The 24200-nt window shown below is 40.2% G+C and overlaps 1 protein-coding gene and 1 long non-coding RNA gene across 9 annotated transcripts in view; one reads left to right on the top strand and one right to left on the bottom strand.

Moving 5' to 3' along the window:
- The window catches only part of LOC124122405 (F-actin-monooxygenase MICAL3-like), a 105884-nt gene extending 88968 nt beyond the window's left edge, over positions 1-16916 (bottom strand). For 4 of the 8 annotated variants that reach the window (XM_048402486.1, XM_048402488.1, XM_048402487.1 and 1 more), the window contains exons 1-2: positions 16724-16879; positions 11310-11555 (exon numbers count right to left, since the gene is read on the bottom strand). The gene's annotated coding sequence lies outside the window, so the exon portion shown is untranslated. Of the gene's footprint in view, positions 1-2483; positions 2843-5246; positions 5329-11309; positions 11556-16723 lie in introns of those variants that run through there. The other 4 variants (XM_048402479.1, XM_048402480.1, XM_048402481.1 and 1 more) reach the window with 4 other exon arrangements.
- On the top strand, positions 5359-6770 carry LOC125383713. Its single transcript, XR_007222876.1, has 2 exons — positions 5359-5543; positions 5663-6770. It is a non-coding gene; the product is annotated as an uncharacterized LOC125383713 (long non-coding RNA).
- Positions 16917-24200: the final 7284 nt, after the last annotated feature.

The following is a 24200-nucleotide window of genomic DNA, read 5'->3' on the forward strand; positions in this document are numbered from 1 at the left end:
TGATGCCGAGACACTGAAGCTGTGGTGCCTCCTTGGGCAAGGAACTTTGTTCGAAATGTGCTTCTGTTCTCCCAGCATTGTGATGGCAATGTGGTTTTAAACCTCTTCGCGCCCAACAGGCAGCTTGGGTTGTATACTCCACAAGGAGATGAGAATGATTGTTGAGTTCACACAGATCCAGTGACCGGGGTAATAATAGCGCTTTGAGCATCATGCAGCCCCTGTGTGGTATGTCAATTTACTCAAAGTAGATGGCCTATTATTATTACTAATTCCAAAACAAAACTGGGAAAATAAGAATTCCATGAAAGAAAATATGAATAAAACTGCTGTGTTCAAACATTACTGACAAAATAAAATTACAAAACCCAATCATGTCAGTTTTCCTAAGTAAGTAAAATCATAACTGACAACTAAATAGGTCCCAAGTCTTTCCACTGACAAGTGGATTCATGGGAACACTCTTGTTGACATCTTCATGGGTGCATGGGTAGAATGGAGGTTACATGGATCATACCCACATAGTCAGCCCACTATATTGGGAGATGCAGTCTGGACATCTCTAGAGGAGTGTTCGGGGAATTTGGCCAGGTGTTTTTTAAAAACACATCCAGTCCTGAAGCGATGACCTTGGTAGCCTGGAGCCTGACCATCCCCGACTCCAGTCACTCTTGTCCCATACATCACCCCAGACACTGACTGACAAGGTAGAAACTCAAGGTAGAAACTCACATTTTTGGTCCACTAGTCCTGATAATGATAACATATAGCAAAACTCTAAATTGTTGGCAAATGTCTACTGGTCCTTATACCTTTACAAATGGGCAGTTAGACAAGGACTCAGGACTGACGGAGTGCTGAAACTATGACCACACAACAATCAACTTGATAAAGTCAGGAAAATCTCAATATCAGAAGCAGACATCTGCACAATACAGCAGTAAATGTTCCAACATGATATCATCTATTTCCTTATATCCTCAACAACCAACCTATCGCAGTTTTGATAATATTTATTATAGTTTGTGCAAAAACAATTTTATGTATACTAGCCGAAACGGCTCATAACATAACTTTTGTTTGATTTCAGTTTTTTCATATGGACTATTATAGCTGAGCTCACTAGACAGAACAGAACTTTACTTGAGTTTCGACTAGTGGCTAAAGCCTTGGACTGTATCAATATTAGGTGAATCAATTGACGTCTGCTGTAGGTGTGTCAAAGACATGGCAAGTAAACGACAATCTCCACCTGCATGACAAATACTACCTCCTGTGTTATTATAGAGAATACACTACAAGGGGACTTATCTCCATCTGAGGCCGATAATCGACCCCAAGTCTGTAGCAAATGTCGGCAAAACTGAATTTAAAATATCCCTCATCAACACATGTTCATGTTGAAAAAAACAATTTAGCTGGGGGAAGCTAGAGTATTCGGCATCACAAGAGTCATCAATGTTTTGTAAACATAACGGTCAGTCCGTTGTGAGTTCCACTCCAGGCATGGCTGTAGGCTGCCTAGCACTGTGGGGAGCTGTGACTGGTGGCAGCAATAGTATAGCTTGTATAGAGTGAGCGAGTATTCTAGTTATATCACGGCGTGTCAACAGATTATTGCTGTGAGGAGTTGGACAGTATTAAACAAAGGGATGTTACCCTCTACTTATTATCTGTTAATCTGGAAAATAACAATGACAATCTATTTATAGCAGTGAAGGCAAATGGCATTCTAGTTTATAATGACTAAAATCAATAAAAATCTCAGGGCTATTTTGATTAGGGGTGAAAAGGTACAACAAGGTCATGATACCATACGTATCACCAGACATAGGTCGCAATACACATATTTAAGTCAAATCGCATGGAAGCTTCTTGAATATTAATATTTCAGAGCAAGTTCAAAAGGAAAAGCTAGCTGTAGATACATGTTCGTACTGGCTTGTTTTAATAGTGAACTTAAAACGCTAAATAAAACACATTTTGCAATATTTGACTGACACAAACGCTGGGGAGTCATTAAACAAGTAGTAATGTATTGTAGCAAAGGTATCGTCTTATATTGATACAGATAAACAACAGTATTGTGAATCATATTGTCACATGTAAACTCATTGCACTGATCATTTCACCCTAAGTTTTGATCCGGGTTAGAATAGGTCTTCAGCAATCCATGCTTGTCGTAAAAGGTGGCTATGCTTGTCTTAAGAGGAAACAGGACAGGATTGGGTGATCAGGCTCACTGACTTGGTTGATGCATGTCATCGTATCCCAATTGCATGGATCGATGCTCGTGATATCAATCACTGGATTGTGTGATCCAGACTCAGTTATTTACAGATCACCGTCATATAGCTGAAATACTGCTGGGTGTGGTGTTAAACCACAAACAAACAAACCTAGTTTTGATGACAATCAGTCAATGACCATGATGACAAAGAAAATGAATTGATCAGAAACACTGAAAAGTCTGTCATACTCACCAATAAATAATTCTTCCAAGTAAAACATCACTAAGGCTAGAAAGTGCTGGGTATTCTACAGAAGCTACAACTGCTGCCTCTGCCGGCCGTCAACACATCATATATACCCCCACGTGTGATAACTGAATATGGAATGCCATATAAGGAACACTTATTGAGACTTCATTGATTAGACTTGACACGGCAGATAATATACCCCAGTTCAACAACCAATCAGCAGTCTGTTCAATAACAAGCCTGGCTGCCTTTTATAGACAATGTCCCTTACACACGGGTGCATGTGGACATATAGGGAATAAGTAGGTCAGTGAGTGATACTATATTCACAGGTGCTTATGATGACACATATAGGTGAGTGTCGGCCAGACAACTCAACCATGTTACAAGCCAAGTTTAGACATTTGCTTTACTTGTAATTTGATAAACTACAGCCATATGTAAGAAATGGATGTTATTTGACTTCTTTTGAGTAAGGGAGAGAATTTATTGATGTCAGCTTCTTCACTATGCAGAACTCAACATTTCGGAGTATGTACTTACTCCTTCGTCAAGTGAATGATAAAGGAGGAAGTACATACTCCGAAACCTTGTGTTCCTTATAATAAAGAAGTTGACATCCATAAATTCTCTTCCTTATCATGTTTATGTGTATCACGTCAAAATGCCTTTCAAAGACTTTCTTGGGAGTAGTATATGTTTTAGATATTAATCCTGACATAATATATACAAATGTGTAAAAAGTTCAAAATATTTTAAAATTTGATTAATATGCAATAGCAGAAACACTAGTACTATTAGTAGATGCTAATTCACTCAACTACTACAGCGTTAGAAATTGGCACTAGTCCTGTAGTCCTTGCCAAACTGCCCAATAGTTAAGGTTTAGTCCTTATGAATATTATGATACCTTAGAAATTTGCCATTTTTATGGTTTTGCTATATGTTCTCATTATAAGGACTAGTGGACTAAACATGTGAGTTTCTATTGCCGCTACTGGTTCTCATGATACTGTATTGTAATTTACCACACTAAAAACTGTGGTAACATCTGCTAGAACTCAGGGCATGATGGGCCCTGGGGGACTTAGTGACTAGAGCCATGTCCTGGCGCCGGCCGGTGGACTGAAAGTAATAACACAAACCAGTGGCTGATAGCATGATCAAGGTCCAACGTCATTATGGTACTGCATAAAGCTGGACAGTGTGGGTAATATCTGTGGTCCCAGGGTCATGACGGGGCTGGCAAAATGACACACATCTCATGTGGCCATATAGATTATAAATAATTCAGTCTCGGACAGAGAACCCAGATATTATAAGCATGAGAAATATCATTTTGGTTGGATGTTACGCCAAGGATCTGAGATACATGAGATAGGGGATAAGTCTGTCAGTGTCACACAGACCCTGAAATAAAATACATCCAAACAGCCCAAGCAAGTCTTTCCAATAAAATACTAACATTTCAGAGACGAGAAGACAGGTTGACAGCCAGATTCTAACACTAACACTACTTGGCAACATTCCAGCAATATTACCATGGTGACCGGGAAATAATCCAGTCCAGACCAGACAAACCAGTGATTCATATCATGAACAATGATCCGCAACGTCGATGACACGTAATCAACCAAGTCACCTCGACCTTGAATACCCACAGTGTGTCCAACAGATGATGTTGGTATTACTATGACAGATGCTAACATTCACTGCCTGCCAAGTCACCTGCCTACTCATTCATAATACTGCATGTTGATGTGATCATAGTCCTGCACCATGACCGTGGAATATATTTATTTTATGAAAAAATAATAATCTAGAAATGCATACAAAAGCAAGTCTAGCCATCTCAAGCATAGAGAATTGTTTTTATTTTTAGAGTCAAGAAGGATATTGTGTAATATAAGATTTCAGAGACTAAATGTTAGTCTAATGTGATCACTGCCACAGGAGATGCTGTGATAGTAGTGTGCTAGCCTTGCTCCAAGGCTGTACAGAAAGATAAGTCCATGGATGTGTAGTAATTCTAGCCTCCTAATAGGCAAGTCTAGATATGTGGACAGTCAGACTCCAGTCTCTTACTGGGACAACTTGTTCTTATTATTTAAAAAATCTAGAAATTATGATTGAAACGAACAATTATTGCCTTAGAGACTTGTGCAAGTCTAGTAGTGCACAGTCACATATAATGGTGATCATGGGAGTGAGGCTAAATGTCTTACAGATGTAGCAGTCGAGACTAACAGTCAACATTAACATTATCTACTCATCATTGTTTATCTACTCATCATTGTTTATCTACTCACCATTGCTAATCTACTCATCACTGCTAATCTACTCAACAGTGCTAATCTACTCATCACTGCTAATCTACTCATCATTGTTTATCTACTCATCAGCACAAATCTACTCACCATTGCTAATCTACTCATCATTGCTAATCTACTCATTGTTTATCTACTCAACAGTTCTAATCTACTCACCATTGCTAATCTACTCATCATTGTTTATCTACTCAACAGTTCTAATCTACTCACCATTGCTAATCTACTCAACAGTGCTAATCTACTCATCATTGTTTATCTACTCATCATTGCTAATCTACTCATCACCGCTAATCTACTCATCATTGTTAATCTACTCACCATTGCTAATCTACTCATTATTGCTAATCTACTCAACAGTGCTAATCTACTCAACAGTGCTAATCTACATATCATTGTTAATCAACTCATCACTGCTCATCACTGTTAATCTACTCACTTATTCATATCCTCTAAATACCCCATGCGAAAAAGTGATGTGAAAGAGGTGGATTTCTGTTCTACGACTGATACCCTTTTCCCAACACTGAAGCCTCTGTTCCAGATACGTGCACAGAGACACAATCCCACAGGTAGCTAGTCATGTGACCTGCTGACAGGCTATAAATAGCTCCTGTTGTAATCAGGTAAACACTGGCGGGCAGTCAGATCAGCTGTGCGCTTGGCGAGTGTGTCCATACAAGGAATTATGGGACAGCTGGAGTGTGGACCACCACTAAAACATTGTGCTGCCTCGGTAAGGCCGTACCTCATGCGATATAAGATTGATTGAAGGCTTCCACTCATGGTAGACCAACACTCATACCACATCATCTCGAGATCAATAGCTCAACCATATCTTTTACTTCATTTCAGCCACAGCGCTGGAGCCAGTTGTCTTTACAAAAACTCAGTTTGTAGAAAACATCCGCCCAGTGTTTGCAGCAGCCTCTGATGACACCATGACAATGGAATCTCTCTAAAGAGGCCTGATGCCGTCACGGACTACAATCTAGGACCTAGGATTATCTGCACTATATTTTCCTTGAGCAGTCTGAGACTTTAACCACTGGTCCGAAGCCCTTGTCTTGTAAAATTCTGTTCGGTCTAGCAAAAGCTCAGTACACATAATAGCACTAAGATGGACTGAAAATTCTACTTAGATTCGAGTCCAAGCTACTAGCCTTAAAAGGTCTTGGCACAGACTATTAGAGGATCCTCTGAATGATACATTTAAACACAGGCCTAGGTGGCTGGATCCCTTCACCATGCTGTCTTGTCAAACACTGAACAGAAGCAGAAACATTGTTAATGTTTACATTTTGAGTTATGGGCAGTACAGTATTCTTACTAACAGTTTGTCAAAGGTACAACCAACTTAAGTTCTAAATCTTTGAATGACATTTAGAAGTGATACACTTAAGGAAGAGAATATATGGATGTCAACTTCTTTATTATGAGGAACACGTTTTGGAGTGCTTACTCCTTCATCAGATGAAGCAGTGTTAGAAATTGTCACTAGTCCTGTAGTCCTTGATAAAATGCACAATAGTTAGGTATCATGAGGACTATTAGAAATTTGCCCTTTTTAAGAGTTTTACTATGTTATCAATATAAGGACTAGTGGACTAAAACTGTCAGTTACTATCACTGTGAAGGAGTAAATACATACTCCGAAACGTTGCTCCTCATTATAAAGAAGTTGACATCCATAAATTCTCTTCCAGTACTGTTGAAAACACAGGTTATGATATAAAACAAGTGACCATCAGCATTTCCATTCTCCTGTATATGCCTGATATTGCCAGATAGACTATGGCTTGGGTCGGTAATTGCAGGGGCTGTCTGTCTCTATGCCCGGAAGAAGCAGTGTTTTATTGTCGTGTAGCCTCAACCATTCTTGGACACCTACAATATATACTCTGTCAGTTAGCTGTATTGTCGTAAATGGAAACGAAAAAAATAAAAATGGATGTGCCAAGAATAGTCCATTGAGGATTGATGTTCTAAAAATAACATGCATACTATGTATTGTGATTGGTGACTTTCAAAGGGGTAGTTTAACAGATGTTATATATCGGTATAACACTGGCCTAGTATCATCGGAACATGATTACATCACCTGACTGGGTCACGATTTGAAAGAATGTGCTTTCTTTGAAAAGGATGTGAAAAGGATGTGAAAAGGTAAAAAATATGTGATGAATCTGAGAGTGGCGATGGCACAAAACCTGGCATAAAGACCATTCTCACCCTCTAACTCACTCAATAAATACCCAGCGTACTGTTAGTGACATGTTTCACAGGTGCCCTTGATCCAGCTCCCAGGGTGCACCTCCCACTTCCACACTGTCTCCATGGGATGATCTACTATTTCACCTGTGTCAACCAGACAAGAGTCAGCCCTGATGGGTCTATCTCTTCAATAAAAAGTACAATGGGTCATGGTGGGTGTCCTGTTAGCTACCCAGTGTCTGAAACAAGCTCAGCAAGCCTGACGGGCAGGAGACTCATATTAATGTAACGAGTGAGTGGGTGAGTGAGTGAGTGGGTGAGTCGGTGGGTGGGTGAGTGAGTGAGTGAGTGAGTGAGTGAGTGAGTCGGTGGGTGAGTGATCGAGTGAGTGAGTGAGTGAGTGAGTGAGTGAGTGAGTGAGTGAGTGAGTGAGTGAGTGAGTGAGTGACTTGGGCTTCATTAAATAGTTAGGATTATTCCTACTTACAGTATTGATTTAATACAACAGAGCACACCATCAAAATTCATAATTGAAATACTGAGCAGCGTACATCATACTTTCTGTATCATAGGGAAACACTGTCAGGAGCTTTACTGACACGCTTTTCTTACTGCGACATTCATTGGCCAGATTGCACATATTCATCCGACCACGAGCAGTATTGCATTGATCTGTTGTTTTGGTTCATCCACCATTTTTATTAATTTGACTTATTGCCTTTTGCCATTGATTTATTACATTTCTTGGGTCCAAGTCATTGACCTATATACAGCTTTTTGTGTCACAATCGCTGCCTTCTGGACATGCAGGAGAGAAATGTTGCCTGTCACGGGAAGGGGGGCAAGCAGCTATTTCAGACACTGTACCAGCCCCCTTCCCCCACCGGCCCCATGCAGTCCTCAGTCCGTCTTCTCCATCACCATAGCTGTCGGCTGTTGTACACCATATACACATCCAGTCCACCTGGCATACAGCCATGACGATTAGGTACAACTGATCCAATAGACTTGGCTAACCAGTCCCTTGACATAAGTAATCAATATGCATGCTAATTGCCATGTCAGTAACAATAGTTACGGTGTCAGCAAGCCTATAGATAATTGATGGTCATACCTGATTTCCTTACAATAATGAGTAATGTATCATAACTGGTTCATTATTGTTCACCACGTTAATTATTAGCATAATTATTACCGGAATGGGGCACACTGATGAATAGATATGCATGGTATTACCAGTACACGATTTGAAATTCCACCTCCCTCAGTACCCCACTAAGAGCCAACAGCAGGAACACAACGAAACCCCAAGAGCCTCAAGGTGTAGTTTATAAAATTGACTGCAACTGTGGACAATCTTATGTAGGTGAAACATCCCGCCCCATCAACACCAGAATCAAAGAGCACAAAACCTCAGACAGCAAATCAGACAGTAAATCAGCCATCTCGGACCATATCAGCAACTGTCCTAATCACAACATCAACTGGGACAACGTCCAAATGCTCTCCAACAACCTCCATGATTTCACTAAAAGAAAACTAACAGAAGCAGTCCACATTCGCCGCCACAAGCCATCAATCAACAGAGATCAAGGCCATTTCATCCCATCTGCCTACTATGAACTCATTAAGAAATAATCACCACACCTATACAAGGTTACCCTATATAATGGGCTTCATGTCCCATAGACTTCCACCTATGTGTTCTCTGTCCATCGTGTCATGACAGTATTATCTTTCTGTTGTCAACACTTACTCATGTTATCCCACTCATGGATGCAATTGTTGTTACTGTTAATCCTCTACTGGTCATCCTCCATCTACTATATATAATCTGTTCCTCATTCAGCATGTTCAGTCTTGCTTGACAATGGTATACATGGTATAAGGATGCATACCAAAATGTCGCCTTTACAGTATTAAAGAAGTTGTTATCCATAAATTGTGTCTACTTTAAGATATTTCATTATCTACAGGAACGATATTTGAAAGAATGCCCTTACTACATAGCACTCAAAGTCAAAGAAGACTTGAATTTTTTTCCGATGAATAAAGTTAATCTGTCATGTCATGACAGAGTAACCATAATGCTCTATAGCTTCTTTTGAGAGTAGTGTATGTTTCCATTAAAATACATGATCAGTCATGAACAGGATTAATCACTCATTAAAGTGAGTGAGTTGGGTTTAATGGAGCTTTTAACAGTATTCCAGTTATATCACGGTGTGTCAGCTAAATGTGGGAGGAAAGCCCAAAGTGATGCAGGTCACAGACATTTACCAGTTCGGTGAAACCCACGAGCACGGGTACAGTGCTGTTAAACCTAGAAACATAATCAAGGTGAACCTGGATTCGAACCCACAATCGTAGGTTTCTGGCGTGCTCAAGGGACACAACTCTGCACAGCAAATTGTGGTGCCTTAGACGACTGGGCCACCCGTGCCCCCATCACTCACTAGACCAATGATCAATGTTAATATTGAAATAATACCAACACTACAAATACTACTGTATTTCCAAGTGGGGCCATCAAGTGGTACTCAGTCATTACACCTTCAGAACAAACACTTCTCACCCCATCGCTATGATAACGGGTAAATGTGTGCCTGAAGCCTGTCTGTGTGCCCATGTGTTTCCTCCAACAGGAGATTGCCCTCCCCTGGCCCATCACTTCACACTGTGTGTTCCTGTGACCCAGGGACAGGGGTAGCACTCGGATGCACTGACTTAGAAACTCATTTCTTTAACATGTTTAAGACTAGTCCCGTGGACTAATGGAAACCTAATTAGTCCTCAGAGTCTGTAGCTAGTACTGTTGAGACAGGACTGGGATGCACTGACTTAGAAATTCATTCCTTTGAAGACTAGTCCCGTGGACTAATGGAAACCTTATTTTCTTTTGTAGTCCCCCAAATCTGCAGCTAGTCCTGTTTGAATGAGACAACTTGTTACTATGTTTACATTTTCTGTCTGTTTCATTCAGTTCCAGTTGTAGCAAGATTATAGCCCCCAAATACTTCTAGTCAATGAGGACTACCATCACTGGATTTTCACTTGTTGTCGGCACACTAAGCTAGACTCTGGCTAGTAGACGGTGATACTTTAGATAGCTGTTTGTGTCCATGTTTACAACCAAACAATGAAACAATAATGACAACACCACACTAGGCTATAGAGAAAACACAAGTTGGCCTTGCTGTAGAAGTCATGACACAAACAATCGTCAATGTTACACAAATACTTGTCAAGTCTAATAGTTTGTGAGGGATAGATTTTTTTTGTCCTATTGAAAAATAAGAACATCATTAAAGCGTCCCAACTTTCTCTGAGGCAATTTGTCGGCCATGATGTGTGTAAGGTGTGGTTTTATCCACCGGACAGACAGGTTGACAGCTGAGCCCGACAGGTGTTAATAACTCATTAATTATCCAGATTCATTATTCTTGTGTTGATTTGTTGAATGTGTTTGAATTATAACATTCCTGTTCCTGCTTGTTCAGCATTGTTTGGTGACTGTGGCCTTGCGGGATTCCCGCAACATTTCTGTGCATGACGCAATTAAAATACAACACGTCCAGCTGGCGCACTAAGCTTTTCACCTTCACTTACCTCAATGTCATTTTAATCCGAAAGGGTGTGCATTATAAGTAAACATTGCAGTCAAACATCAGCGTTATTGAATTAAGACCATAAAATTAAAAGACAGAACATGGCATTTCAAAATCGTCATCAATTTTGCTTTATTAGGAATGAGGCCCTCCAAAATTGTAGAAGGCCCCCTTAATTGACACCAAGGGGCCCTGAGGACCCTTGCTTGATGGAGGCTAGGAACAACACTGTTGTTTGTAAACGTACATCCATTTCATTTTCCTTAAGCTGTCATCAATGTCCGTGATATTCACCTTCAATGTTTAACTTCAGTTGGGATTGTACAGGAGTTATTAACACTAATATCCCCACCCAAAAATGATTTGGCTTATGACGAAAACATAATTTGCTGCATGCGTGAAGCTGAACATTTTACTAAACACTGTTAACGACATTAATAATTTAATCGACATAACTGGTTTACGACCTGAGCTGTCCTAGAGCTATATAACTCAATAGTCTATGTCTCAGTCAGTGAAGGGGACCGACCCGTGGGCCTCTGATGGGTCCTAACATCATGACTGTGACAATGACCCCAGACTTGCATCCTTCAATTCAAGCACTGTCACCACAGTACACAACACAATAATCCAAACATCCATCAATACAACAGTCTAATTAGTCTAATTAGTGTTTTTACCTTGTTGCTGAAGGTCTTAAGCCAGCTGGTATGTGGACAATGCTGTAGACGGTATCCATGGTAAACAGAAGGTATCCCACACACATAGCTAGATGCTTGTTCAGCCCATTCTTGCACAGCCACAAATATCCAAGTTCTGAAGATTATAAGCACTGTTTGGCGAGGTAATCCACTTGTTGGTCTGACCTAGGGAGGGGAGCAGGTAGCCATAACTGTGTAGCGAAGGTTAACGAGGGTTCATCATCACTGAAACAAGGAGCGGACACAGGAACATTAGACTACTGCGTACTCTCCAGTGTTTGAAATCATTTTAAAACCCAACAAGACAGTCGAGCAGGTGACTCATAAGCGTTGCCTGCCCATCTTCAAAGTTACCTGCCCGCATTAAGACATAATATATATTGAAAAATTGAAAAATAAATAAGAGACAAATTGTGTCTTGATTCAGATGAAATAATGCATAAAAGTACTTGAGAATCTGAAAGGAGTTATTATAAAACTGAAAACATAAGCTGTACTAAAATTAACATTTCATGCCGCCCGACAGAATAGTTACCAGCCACGAGCAGGTGGGCAGGCAGTTATTTCAGACACTGGTACTCTACATGGTATTGTGATACGCATCGGACTGCACAGTTTAAGTTCTGTATCGTCCCACCCCTAATTCTTACTACAGTCGGTCACGACTCGGATCATGAGCAAGGTATTAGGATCAGTATCGGATCACACAGCTGGTGTAATGTCCCACCCCTCATTCTTACTTCAGCTGGTCATGACTCGGATCATGAGCAAGGTATTAGGATCAGTATCGGATCACACAGCTGGTGTAATGTCCCACCCCTAATTCCTACAACAGTCGGTCACGACTCGGATCATGAGCAAGGTATTAGGATCAGTATCGGATCACACAGCTGGTGTAATGTCCCACCCCTAATTCTTACTGCAGAAGTTTCACTGTACAGGGAACTTCTAAAGTCTCATTCTACAAAGGAAATATCTTACTGGCAAATCTTCTTAAAGATTTTTTCAGTCCTTACCACTGTTAGCAATACATTGACACTAAATATAATGACACCCCAGTCCTCACTGATTCTACAACGTCCAAGTACAACTAAACACAAGTAACAGATACCAAATAACAATAAATTTACTTTACTATGATTACAGGAGTAGAAATTTATCTTAAATCTACTAGCCTGAATATAGATCAAATTGAAAGGGCATGACAGAATTAGAAATTACTTATTTTCACCTGTACGCAAATAATATTTTGCACAAAGTTGTAAAAGTGGCCATCTTGTTTTTGTTATGTTAATTCAAAACCTTGCACAATAAGATCCAAAAACCAGTTTGCATTCTACCAGCTAGTCCTGCACCATGACTGTGAAATATTTCTATTTTATGAATACAACACTAATCTGCATGTAAATACAAAATAAAGACTAGCTAGCTCTGTTCAGCATCAGGAAAATTATTTGTCTTAATTTAAGAGGAGTGTGAGTGAGTTGGGTTAAACGATGCTTTTAACATTATTCCAGTTACATCACAGCATGTCAGCTTATTGTGGGAGGAAAGCCCGAAGTGATGCAGGTCTCGGACTTTTACCACTTTGGTGAAACCCACGAGCACGGGTATGGTGCTGACAAGCCTAGGAACATAACCGGGGCGAACCAGGAATTTTAGAGGAGAAAAGTGTATTGTGTAACATAAGATTTTATAGACTATGTTATATCTTTATCATCACTGAGCTCACCTGGCCCTGCCTAGAGGTCTAGTGCTGTATGTCGACCCTGGCTTCACAGACCTGTGGCTTAATTCATGGACTGTAGGGCTGTGACACAAAGCAATTGTTCAGCTAAATGCCCGTCACCAGTTCTGTAGCCTCTCAAGGTCCTAACCACCTAATTTAGCTGATTTATTGGCGAGTTATTAGCAGAGCCAGACTTAACAAGATTATCATCTGATTGACAATGAAAGTGTTGCAAGGATATCGGGTGTCAGGCAACCTAACCTGGATCTAATTAGTTCATGGATAAAGCTGTGGTCAATGGACAAAGGTCCATAGCAAGACAAACAAACCTAAGCCACTTCACGGATTTGGAAACCAACTTTTCAGAATATGTCCTGTTTTGTTCATTACAGTGAGTTCCTTATTGATAAGTTCAGTGTTAGAAATTAAAACAGGTTCTTTGGTTTTGTCCTCTTTTGTAAGCTAATCTGGTACTCACAATGCTGTGACAAAATCCCTTCAAATTCATTTTTAATTTAATTGTAAAAATTCAACAAAAGAATGACATTCAAAAATTTCATTGAGAAATTAGTTGTCAAATACATGTTAATTGATTTAGACTATTGAGTTTAATACTTAACAATATTTCAGTCATATGAAGGTGTGTCAGCTTGACATGGTGGGAGGAAAGCTACACGCACAGGCCGGTGCTGACAAACCTGGAAACATTCTCAAGACGAATCAGATCAATGAACAGCTCCTAAGCCTGTATTGTTTGTTTTTTGTTTAATGCCGCACTCAGCAATATTCCAGCTATATGACAGCGATTTGTAAATAATCGAGCCTGGACCAGACAATCCAGTGATTGACATCATGAGCATCGACCCACATAATTGGGATATGAAGACATGCATCAACCAAGTCAGCAAGTCTTGATCACCTGATCCTGTTATCTGCCTCTTACAACAAGCATAGTCGCCTCCAAAATGTGTAACTAATTAGTAACCAGGGATCTAAACTAACAAGGGATCTGCATTAGAAATTTGAGGATGACATCAAGTCATCAACCCTGCATTGTCAACACACTGCCCCACAAGATCAAGGAAAGCAGAATGACAATGTCAGCCCTCTCCCTGCAGGCTCACCACTTGTTGATATGCCTGTACAGGTCTCCGGGTCTTAACACAGGTGGTTAGTTCAACTACTTTAGCCCTACGTGCGTCATGAATGGGCCAACACAAACAGTGTGACTCACTAGATAGACACCAGATACAGTTACATGCTCTACCCGTTGTTTGCAGCATTTATGTCCTCAAAGCATTGTAATACTTGTATATCTCTAAGCTGTAAAAAGTACTGTAAATTTCAGTGTCATTATACACCACAAACCTGGCCTATAATCTGCGATAGAAATTGGCACTAGTCCTATAGTCCTTGCCGAACAGCCCAATAGTTAAGGCATCATAAGGACTAGTAGTAATTAGCAAATTTTTAAGGGTTTTACTATTATATGTCATCATTATATAAGGACTAGTGGACTAAAAATTTTAGTTTCTATCACTGATAATACTGCAAGTTTTGACACAACACAGCCATGCATTAGTCCAGTTCATATTGGCCACATTCTACTGGATCAGAAGCACAATTTGTTGTGTGCAGATGGTGGTGTCAATAATAATAATATAATAAAATAAAACATGAACATACTAAATTTGTTGTTAGAAATTAATCCTTGTTAAAGATTCAAAAGGCTGGTAATGTAAATGACTAGTTGCAGGTGTGTTCAATCTTACAGAAATTCCTATTTGACTTCAATGCAAGGAGTGTTTGGACATAATTCCCTATTTCATATCTCTCATTAGAACGCTAAACATTAAATAGTCTTCTACCCTTTAAAAAAGGTAAAACCTGGTACTTGTCATAAACAATATCAGAACACTCGCCTCAGTGAGCTCCTACTAAACATGCATGCTACTGGTGAAAACACAAAATCAAATATCAAGTTAACCCACATCATGGCTTGTATTAAAACAAATATATTATTATTAGCCTGCATGTTTACTGAACTTGATGTCAATGCTACTGATTTTATATCATAAACAATGATGACCTTGTTGCAAAAATGTTAAAATATAACCATGGAAAGACTATGTTAACTACCTTAAATGTCCACCACTAACCTGACACACTGGCAGACATATATGTATAAAAAGACACAAACAAACATCAATTACCCACATCACTGTTAACATGTACCCTCCTTTAACCACTGTTAGTCGTGTAACCCTTTAATGTACCATGGCCATGGACGCTAGTGAAAGATGAGCTGGTGGAACCCAGTACAAGCCTGTCTTGTGGGTTGCTGGCAATGGCTAATAACAAGTGATGTGGGATGTATCCACACATCTCCCCATGTTGTAGCCTGCTATTGTTTCAAACATCACAAACTGACAACATCAAAGACTGGGTTGATTGATTGACACGGATCACAATAAACAAAGACCTGACAATTAGCTCAAGTTTCTCTTTTTACACAAACACCTTTCTTGTCAGCCATCTTGTCCCATAGCCATAATTTTGATTGTTTCTTAATCTAGCAGTAACATTTTTTGCATTTTACAAGTGAAAAATTTAAACAGAGAAAAATAAGACATGTGGGTTACAAGACATCAGAATAAAAGGCTTGGATAATATATAGAAACTACAACTGATAGTGTCAACACGGCTAAGGGAGTATCAAAACATATTAAATAAACAAGTCAACGACATACTTTCAAATGTGGAAACTTCCTGATGGTAGAGAAATGCAAACATTTATATCAGTTATGTGACTTTTGTAACTGTATTTATTCCTGAACATAAACATATTTCTGTGATTACTTAGCAACTGATTTAACATGCTTAAAAATATACTTTACACTCTCTGATAAGAATGACACAGTAAGAAATTTTGTAATGAATCATGTCAATTATTTGTCTGGTATTTTTCCTTTTTTGCTTCCTCAGCACACAACATGTTTGGAAAGAAATATAGGGGCATGCACTTTGTATGGTAGTATCTGAAGTATGTACTCAGAAATATAGAATCAGGAAACAGTACTGAATACCTGAACATCTAAACATAAAATAAAACATTATTATAATGATTATACTTATTTTTTAGAAAAATCCCCCATACACGATGTCTTACCATGCTTACAGCCAGTTTATGAGACAAATAATTATGACTAACTTGTTGAATATAAACCCAAATAAAATCTGTGGAATAAAATCAAGCATGAACTGACTACTATTGTAGCTATAATTGTAAGGATTGATGTTATATTCATAAAATATCGCAACACATCAGTCGTCTCGGCCTATGTAGATTTTGTAAAAATGCAAAATTTATACACGAATATCAACATGGTTATGTTTTGACAGAGGGACAATTTACAAACAGTGAAATTGACGATGTTTGTGTTACGCCTGCAATCAGATCAAGCCATTTTGGTAAGTTTGTATCAGAAGGCACAACACGTGTTCGCACAGACCAAGATCTCGTATAGACACATGGACCCAACCCACAGCATTACTCAGATACACCGATGACGAACATTAGCAACATGTAGGCTACCGGTCAGTTTTGTGAGAGCGATTGTCAAAAGCTTTGTTCAGTAAGATCTTCCCTCATGTCTGTACTTACACTTGGCGCTCTCTTAAGACGTAATTCCATTCAAGATCTTACGCGATCCACACATAATCACATTTTCCTTTCACTAATCGACAGTGGAGACGGTGTCAGTTATTCATGCATTTCAATATTTGATTCATCTTACCGACCTTCACCTCTCCGCCATCATTATCTAATTCCGGTTTAGCGCCACCTGGCAGGTGCGCATTCAGAGTTACCTCCCTTAGGACGTTTAAACTTAACGTACTGCTGAAAAGAGTATTAATTTCAGCCGATCTGATGACTGTCGTGATATCGAATAGATCAACAAAGTTACACAAGAACATGCAAACGTGAATACAGTGTACACCTTTTCTTTTAGGGACACTGGTAATTTATTGAGGGGACAGGAGCGGGAAGATTGGTCTTTGGACTGTATCACATTTGCCGACCCCCAATTTTATGTAACATTTTTTCATGTCCCCACTTACATGTGACCTTTTTGTGATTCCTCCCCTTTCATATAGTAAATGACCAGTCCCTGAGTAACATTCAAATTTATGTTAAAAAAATAATTTTAAAAAAAGGTAGAACAGTCATTTTTCACGACACACACACGCCCCACCCCACCACAGTAATATATTACAAGTAATTTAGCACCTGTTATAATATAATACTTGTATAAATATGATATACATATCTATGCTTCTATCATAACTAGCAGCTGACATAATTCACCAATCTATCCAACTGAAACGTTACACAGTTTATTTCACCAAAGACGTACAAACATCTATATATTCTTTGATTTCACGTACATAGAAGTATGTTTGTTTGTTGTTTAACGCCGCACCCAGCCATATTCCAGCTATATGGCGGCGGTCTGTAAAATAATCGAGTCTGGACCAGACAATACGCAGTGATTGATATCATAAAGATCGACACATAGAGTCGGGAGGTAGGAGTCTGGAGGTTATTATAATACAACCTTGCGGATTGGGACGGGGCGTCCTTGAAGTAGGGAAACCTGGAAGTAGATGGGGTGGGCGAGGTGTTAAGCTCGGATGTGTGGTGGACCACAGTCATTTAAGCAATAAACATTGCTATTTAATGAATAAACTATTTAGATGATTTGGCAAAGGGGTATTGTGGATCTGCCCAATAATCTATAAATTAATTAATTGCCCGGTAATAGGCCAATTAAAAACATGCATAACCTAAATTACAGGCAGGTGTTACGTGGCTTTAGAGATCGTTGTATGTTTGCGTGTTGGGATTTTCGGTGGCAGCAACTGATTGAAGAGCTGGTAAAATGTCGGGTACAGTCGTGATCGATAAGCTTGATCGTTCGAATTCGAGAAGTTTCGGGATAGGAACAATCTCCAATGCCACATTTCACAGGGTTTTGGACATTTGAATAGAGGCTGTAAGAGTTTCCTATGGTATTATCAAACGGAAAAATAATTACGAGCGTAAATAATAATTTTAGATATTTAATGGATTTCGAATGGAAGCATGAAAAAAAGTAATTACACTTAATAAAATAACATTAATTTAATACACAAGTAATTCCTGTATGTATTTTAAAAAAAAGAGAGAAAATAATCAATCATGTAAACAGTCAATGAATCTCAAATTATTGGCTTTATTAATTGGCGCAAATTGTCACTAAAAACATGTGGCAGCAGTAATTTAGAATTTTTCGAATATACATTTACTTTGTTGGAGAACATGTTATGTTGAAATGTTAATACGTTCAATTGTTTTGGACGAAAATTGTTTACGTTCGGTTGTAACGGTGGGGCGACGGATAAAGACCCATGACAACATTCGTAACCAACTCGTGCCGGGACAAGCCGAATGTTTTCGGAAAGATGCGAGTGGTGACGAAGACCCATGACAAATGTTTCATTGATTCTTCTGACATGTTAAATGCTACAAAATGTGAGTTAGCGTGAAGGCTTGGTTCGAACTTGTTCAGGCTACCAATTTGACAGAGTCTACTTTCTCTGTGATTAGGGTAACCAGTTGGTGCTACCCTGAGTTCTGGTAGAGCCTTGGTGAATTACCTGCCTGTAGCCCTGCACCCTGTCAGCCGTTACAAGTCCTATAGTGACAGGGGAGATCCGGGGTAGAATAGGTCTTCTGCAACCCAAGCTTGCCTAAAATAAAGTCGACTATTCATGTAAGAGGCGAGTATCAGGGCTCGCTGACCTGGTTGATGTATGTCATCGTATCCCAATTGCGTAGATCGATGAACTGTAACCCCTCAAAATACCATCGAACCCAGAAAATACTGGGATATGAGTTTCGATTCTGGTTACGCAACATTACTTGATTTTCGTATGCAAATTGTCGGCGTGGCGGGTGCTACCGTAGGGTAGGTCATGCTTACCGATTCGCGAACACCTGGGTGCCGTTGTACAAAACAACCTTAGCGCTAAGATGATCGCAAGCCTATGTTAAAGTATAGGAGTTACGATCACTTAGCGCTAAGATGATCGCAAGCCTATGTTAAAGTATAGAAGTTACGATCACTTAGCGCTGGGATGATCGCAAGCCTATGTTAAAGTATAGGAGTTACGATCACTTAGCGCTGGGATGATCGCAAGCTTATGTTAAAGTATAGGAGTTACGATCACTTAGCGCTGGGATGTTCGCAAGCCTATGTTAAAGTATAGGAGTTACGATCACTTAGCGCTGGGATGATCGCAAGCCTATGTTAAAGTATCGGAGTTACGATCACTTAGCGCTAAGATGATCGCAAGCCTATGTTAAAGTATAGGAGTAACGATCACTTAGCGCTAAGATGATCGCAAGCCTATGTTAAAGTATAGGAGTTACGATCACTTAGCGCTAAGATCCCTTTGTACAACCACACCCTGGTCTCATCACTGGTTAACTTTATGCCTTTGGGCCTATATTTTCTGTACATTATTTTAGAAATAGTCTCTCATAACTCAGGAAAGAGCGGCTCAGCACAACTCTAACAGCTTCATTGTTTAGCCTGATATTTATATCAGTTGTAATGAGGTGAGGCTTTAATAAACTTTTTCTCTGCTTACCCATTTCGCGAACACCTCGAGTCTTTGTAGTAAATGGATGAGTGCAGTGCGTCTATCCATGTGGTCCACGAAGAACGGAAACAAAGTGAGTGAGTGAGTTTGGTTTTACGCCGCTTTGATCAATATTCCAGCAATATCACGGCGGGGGACACCAGAAATTGGCTTCACACATTGTACCACGGAAACAAAGAAATCTTTAGAAACTCCTCAGAAATTGTGATGTTATTGTCATGTGAACCAATTTTTTTATTTACATTGGATATGCATATCTCTGTTGTTCGAGGGCGTAATGAATTTTCGATGACGCAGAGCAAATTATTGCCAACCTTTCATCCTAAACTGATCAAAGGCCGGAAGTCCTTGAAAGATCCAGTCCAGACTGGACGCTGCATTTAGAGACGTGTGTCAAGGTGCCTCTGCAGAGAATCTTGGCTGCTAGATTGATTAGCTTTAGGTTTGAGGTCAAACTAAGTGATGTTTGAATGACTTTAATCCAGTCTACTGGGAGTGTCAATGACCCGAGCCCAGCGACCCTTAAAAGTGCGATTTCTTACTTCGTTTTAGCAAACCAATGTATGGGTTCGCGGTGATATATATTTGTGTGACATGTTCCAGGTCTCTAATGAAGCACACTGATGGCGGATGTCTTGTCTTTAACACACGTGGGCTCGACTTCCTACCCTGTCGTCGCTGTACCATCACCTGTGAGGAAGTGAAGAGTGGACGCTTTAACCACAAGGCTACCCCGCCGCCCTGACTATTGAAGTACATGTACTAGGTGGAGTTAACTTTCTTGACTGTAGGTAATCTGTATAATTGTGTCTGATTGAATTATATCATTTTGTAACGTTGACATTCATTGTAAATTAGTCTGAAGGTGTACAGTTGTCTCATTGGCCGGGCATCGCTTTCAACAGTGTGATTACATTATGTATTGTTATCAATGCAAATGATGTGATATGCGACACTTTAGTCATTGTTCTGGCTCTATCTCTTCAAGCTTGACCCGATGTTGTCTTGATGCCACACAGGGAGCGATTTGGCACCGTCTTCGTATAAGCGTCATGCTTGTATTAATGACCGCGATGTATTTCTGAAGGTGCGTTGACACGGCGAATGTTCGAGACAGACTGAACTGGTGACTTTTGTTGTTCATGATATTTAGAATTTTGAGGTTCGCCTCTCGCAGACATAAAATTAATCAAATGTGGGTGTAGGGCAACTGCTGAACTCGTTCCGAAATCTGTTTTTGACGGAGTACTGTATTAATCCCCAACTCTGAGAACAGTAAAAAATAAATTCTAAAATAAAATAATAAAAAAATAAAAATAATCTAAAAAACAACAACAAAAAAACAACCTGCTGAACTCTTGACTTTTGCTGTTCGTGAATTTAAAACACGCTTCCGAGGTTTTGGTTGAAAATGTAAAACCGCTAGCGAGGGAAAAGCCCGAGAACCGTCTAAATGCAAGAAATACCAGAAAAAAAAAGAAAACATCGAGATACATTGTAGTGACGTGTAAAGGTGAACAAGTTTTCAGTTGCTCAGTGGGAAAACCGTGGATTGCAGTTTCGATTCACGTCAGCGCATTTCCATGCGATATAAACTGTGACGTTCAACCAATCAAAAATGAATATTGTGTTCATATGAAGAGGACAGTTAACAAAACGTCTGGCGTAGGAATTACCATTGAAATGTAAAACCGCAAAGCAGGTTTAGAGGTTACCCATTTCAAAACCTAGTTTGGAAGAGAACCGCTTCATAACCTAGGTTTGGAAGATGAGCTGGTGACTAGGTTTACCCGAGGTTGTCAGGAAGCTATTGCAACAAAGGGTAACACGGTGATAGGTTCATAACCTGGGAGAAACGTCAACCGAGGGTATAAATAACTATAAATAACCTTTCAATATTTCTCTAAGCAGTGTGAGATTAACTGGTTTATGCCTTCACATTTTGAGCACTGGGCTTTCGTTTTGTTTCAAGGGAAAAGCTGTCAACACTGTTTGTATAAATGCTCTCGGAGGATTTGTACAAATACCAATCTTTTCTGCATTTTGCGTTTGCCTCAAATAGGTCAGGTGCCCATTACGAATTAAGATCGTTTGCATCACCGTTTTCCTCGTCAGTTTTGTCAACAACATAATATGTCGGACACGTTAAACATTAGTCGAAGAACGGGAGAGACAACGAGGAACTGGTTTACTTGTTATAACAACATACCAAGGAGTCGATACAAGTACTACAGTCATATAGAGACTCCCTGATTTGTGTGTTTTCTTGTTGTTAAACGCCGTACTCAGCAATATTCCAGCTATATCACGGCGAGCTGTTAGTAACCGAGTCTGGACCGGACAACCCAGTGATTGACATAATGAGCATCGATCAACGCAACTGGGGTTTTCGGGGAGTCGGTGAGCCTGATCACCTGATCCCGTTAGTCGCCTGTTACAAGCATGTTGCATAGTCGCCAAACCGGATCTTCCTGGGTCTCTCTATTATTGGGGTGAGGTGAAGCTGAAATGGGGTTTAACATATCAAAGATTTTTGCACTTATATAGCGACGTGCATCCACGTCTGTGTGTGTGTGGCTGCTTGTACTAGTCCGGATTCATGCCGATTTATAGTGCTAGCTCACTGAGATACCATGCCGCAGTTTAACATGAATACCCCACTCAAACACAGTATACTGACTCCGAGCCGACCAGTCCTTGTTTTAACCCCATTAATGCCTTGCGCCAGACAGGGTAACAACAAGTACCATCTTTTTACATCTCAATTAGTGGGGATTGTGGAGTGAAATCTGTGGGGCAAGTGACACTCAAGTACAAGTACATGAAACACTGCCTGCATACAAGCCATCCTGTAGGAGAAAACACAAATAAGGTGAGGTGAAATTGGGTTTAAGTGGCGTCCAAGATTATTGCACTTATACAGCGACATGCATGCACGTGTGTGTGTGGCTGCTTGTACTAGTCCGAACTGATGCCAATTTATAGTGCTAGCACACTGAGATACCATGCCGCAGTTTAACATGAATACCCCACTCAGACACAGTATACTGACTCCGAGCCGACCAGTCCTTGTTTTAGCCCTTTTATGCCGAGCGCCAGACTGGGCAACAACAAGTACCATCTTTTAACGTCTTTTGGTATGACGCGGCCGGGGATCGAACCCTGGACCTTCCGCTCTCCGGGCAGGATCAGTAAAGCATACCATTTGAATACAATGCAAAACAAATCACAAAGTAAAAGGAAACAAACAATTGTATTACATTGTTTCAATTAATAACAGACCCTGAAGATTCAGGGTAAAATAGGTCTTCAGCAAACCATTCTTGCAGTAAAAGGTGACGACGCTTGTCGTAAGAGGCCTCTTACGGATCGGGTGGTCAAGCTCGCTGACTTGGTTGATGCATGTCACCTTATTCTAATTGTGTGGATCTATGCTCATGCTGTCAATCACTGGATTGTCTGGCCCAGACTCGATTATTTACAGACCGCCGTCATTTAGCTGGAATATTGCTGTGTGCGGCGTTAAACCACAAAGAAAACAAACAATTAATAACATAAAAATATGATTTATACTACTGTCATACAGCTACTTTTACGTGTAAACGTTTAAAAATGTGCATGATCGGAATGATGGGAGCGGCAGTGGCATGGTGTGGGGTGGTATCACACATGACAGGCGAACTCCTTTGGTTATTGTGAATGGACATTTGTCTGGCCAGTGATATGTTGACAACATCTTGTGTCCAGTCTTTCTTTCATTCCCTAAAAGTATGCCAGAAATGTCGACTTGCATTGACCACGACTTGCCCGGGACGTCATCACTTACCTGGGACCAGAAGGCACAGAGACAATGGAATAGCGCATCTGTGGGATGGACCCCTGAAGATCCGGGGTAGAATGGGTTTCAGCAACCCATGCTTGTCGTAAAAGGCAACTATTCTTGTAAGAGGCGACTATTCTTGTAAGAGGCGACTAATGGGATCGGGTTGTCAGGCTGCAGACTTGGTTGATGTATGTCATCATATCCCAATTGCGTAGATCAATGCTCATGATGTCAATCACTGGATTGTCTGGTCAAGACTTGATTATTTACAGACCGCCGTCATATAGCTGGAATATTGCTGAGTGCAGCGTTAAACAACAAACAAACAAACAATAAAATCTGTCGTATGTTTTTGGGCGGAGAGTGTACCCCAGGGACCCATCACCTGCCAACGTGGCCCACCTTGGAGTATCTCTTCAGGCAGAAAGGCGTACAATACCAAGGGCAACCATCGCAAGTTAATGAACTTTATGCCATTAAGGTGAGGTACATGTATGGCCCAACATGGTGGACACACCTGATATAGATCGACACGCCCCAAAGTGACCTTCACTGTCATTTCCTCAGTTCCGCTACTTCCTGTCCGTAGTATATATGCAGAGAATCTCAC

The sequence above is a fragment of the Haliotis rufescens genome, unplaced genomic scaffold, assembly GCF_023055435.1.
Source record: "Haliotis rufescens isolate VD_foot unplaced genomic scaffold, xgHalRufe1.0.p SCAF_26, whole genome shotgun sequence".
In the NCBI taxonomy this organism is placed as follows: domain Eukaryota; kingdom Metazoa; phylum Mollusca; class Gastropoda; order Lepetellida; family Haliotidae; genus Haliotis; species Haliotis rufescens.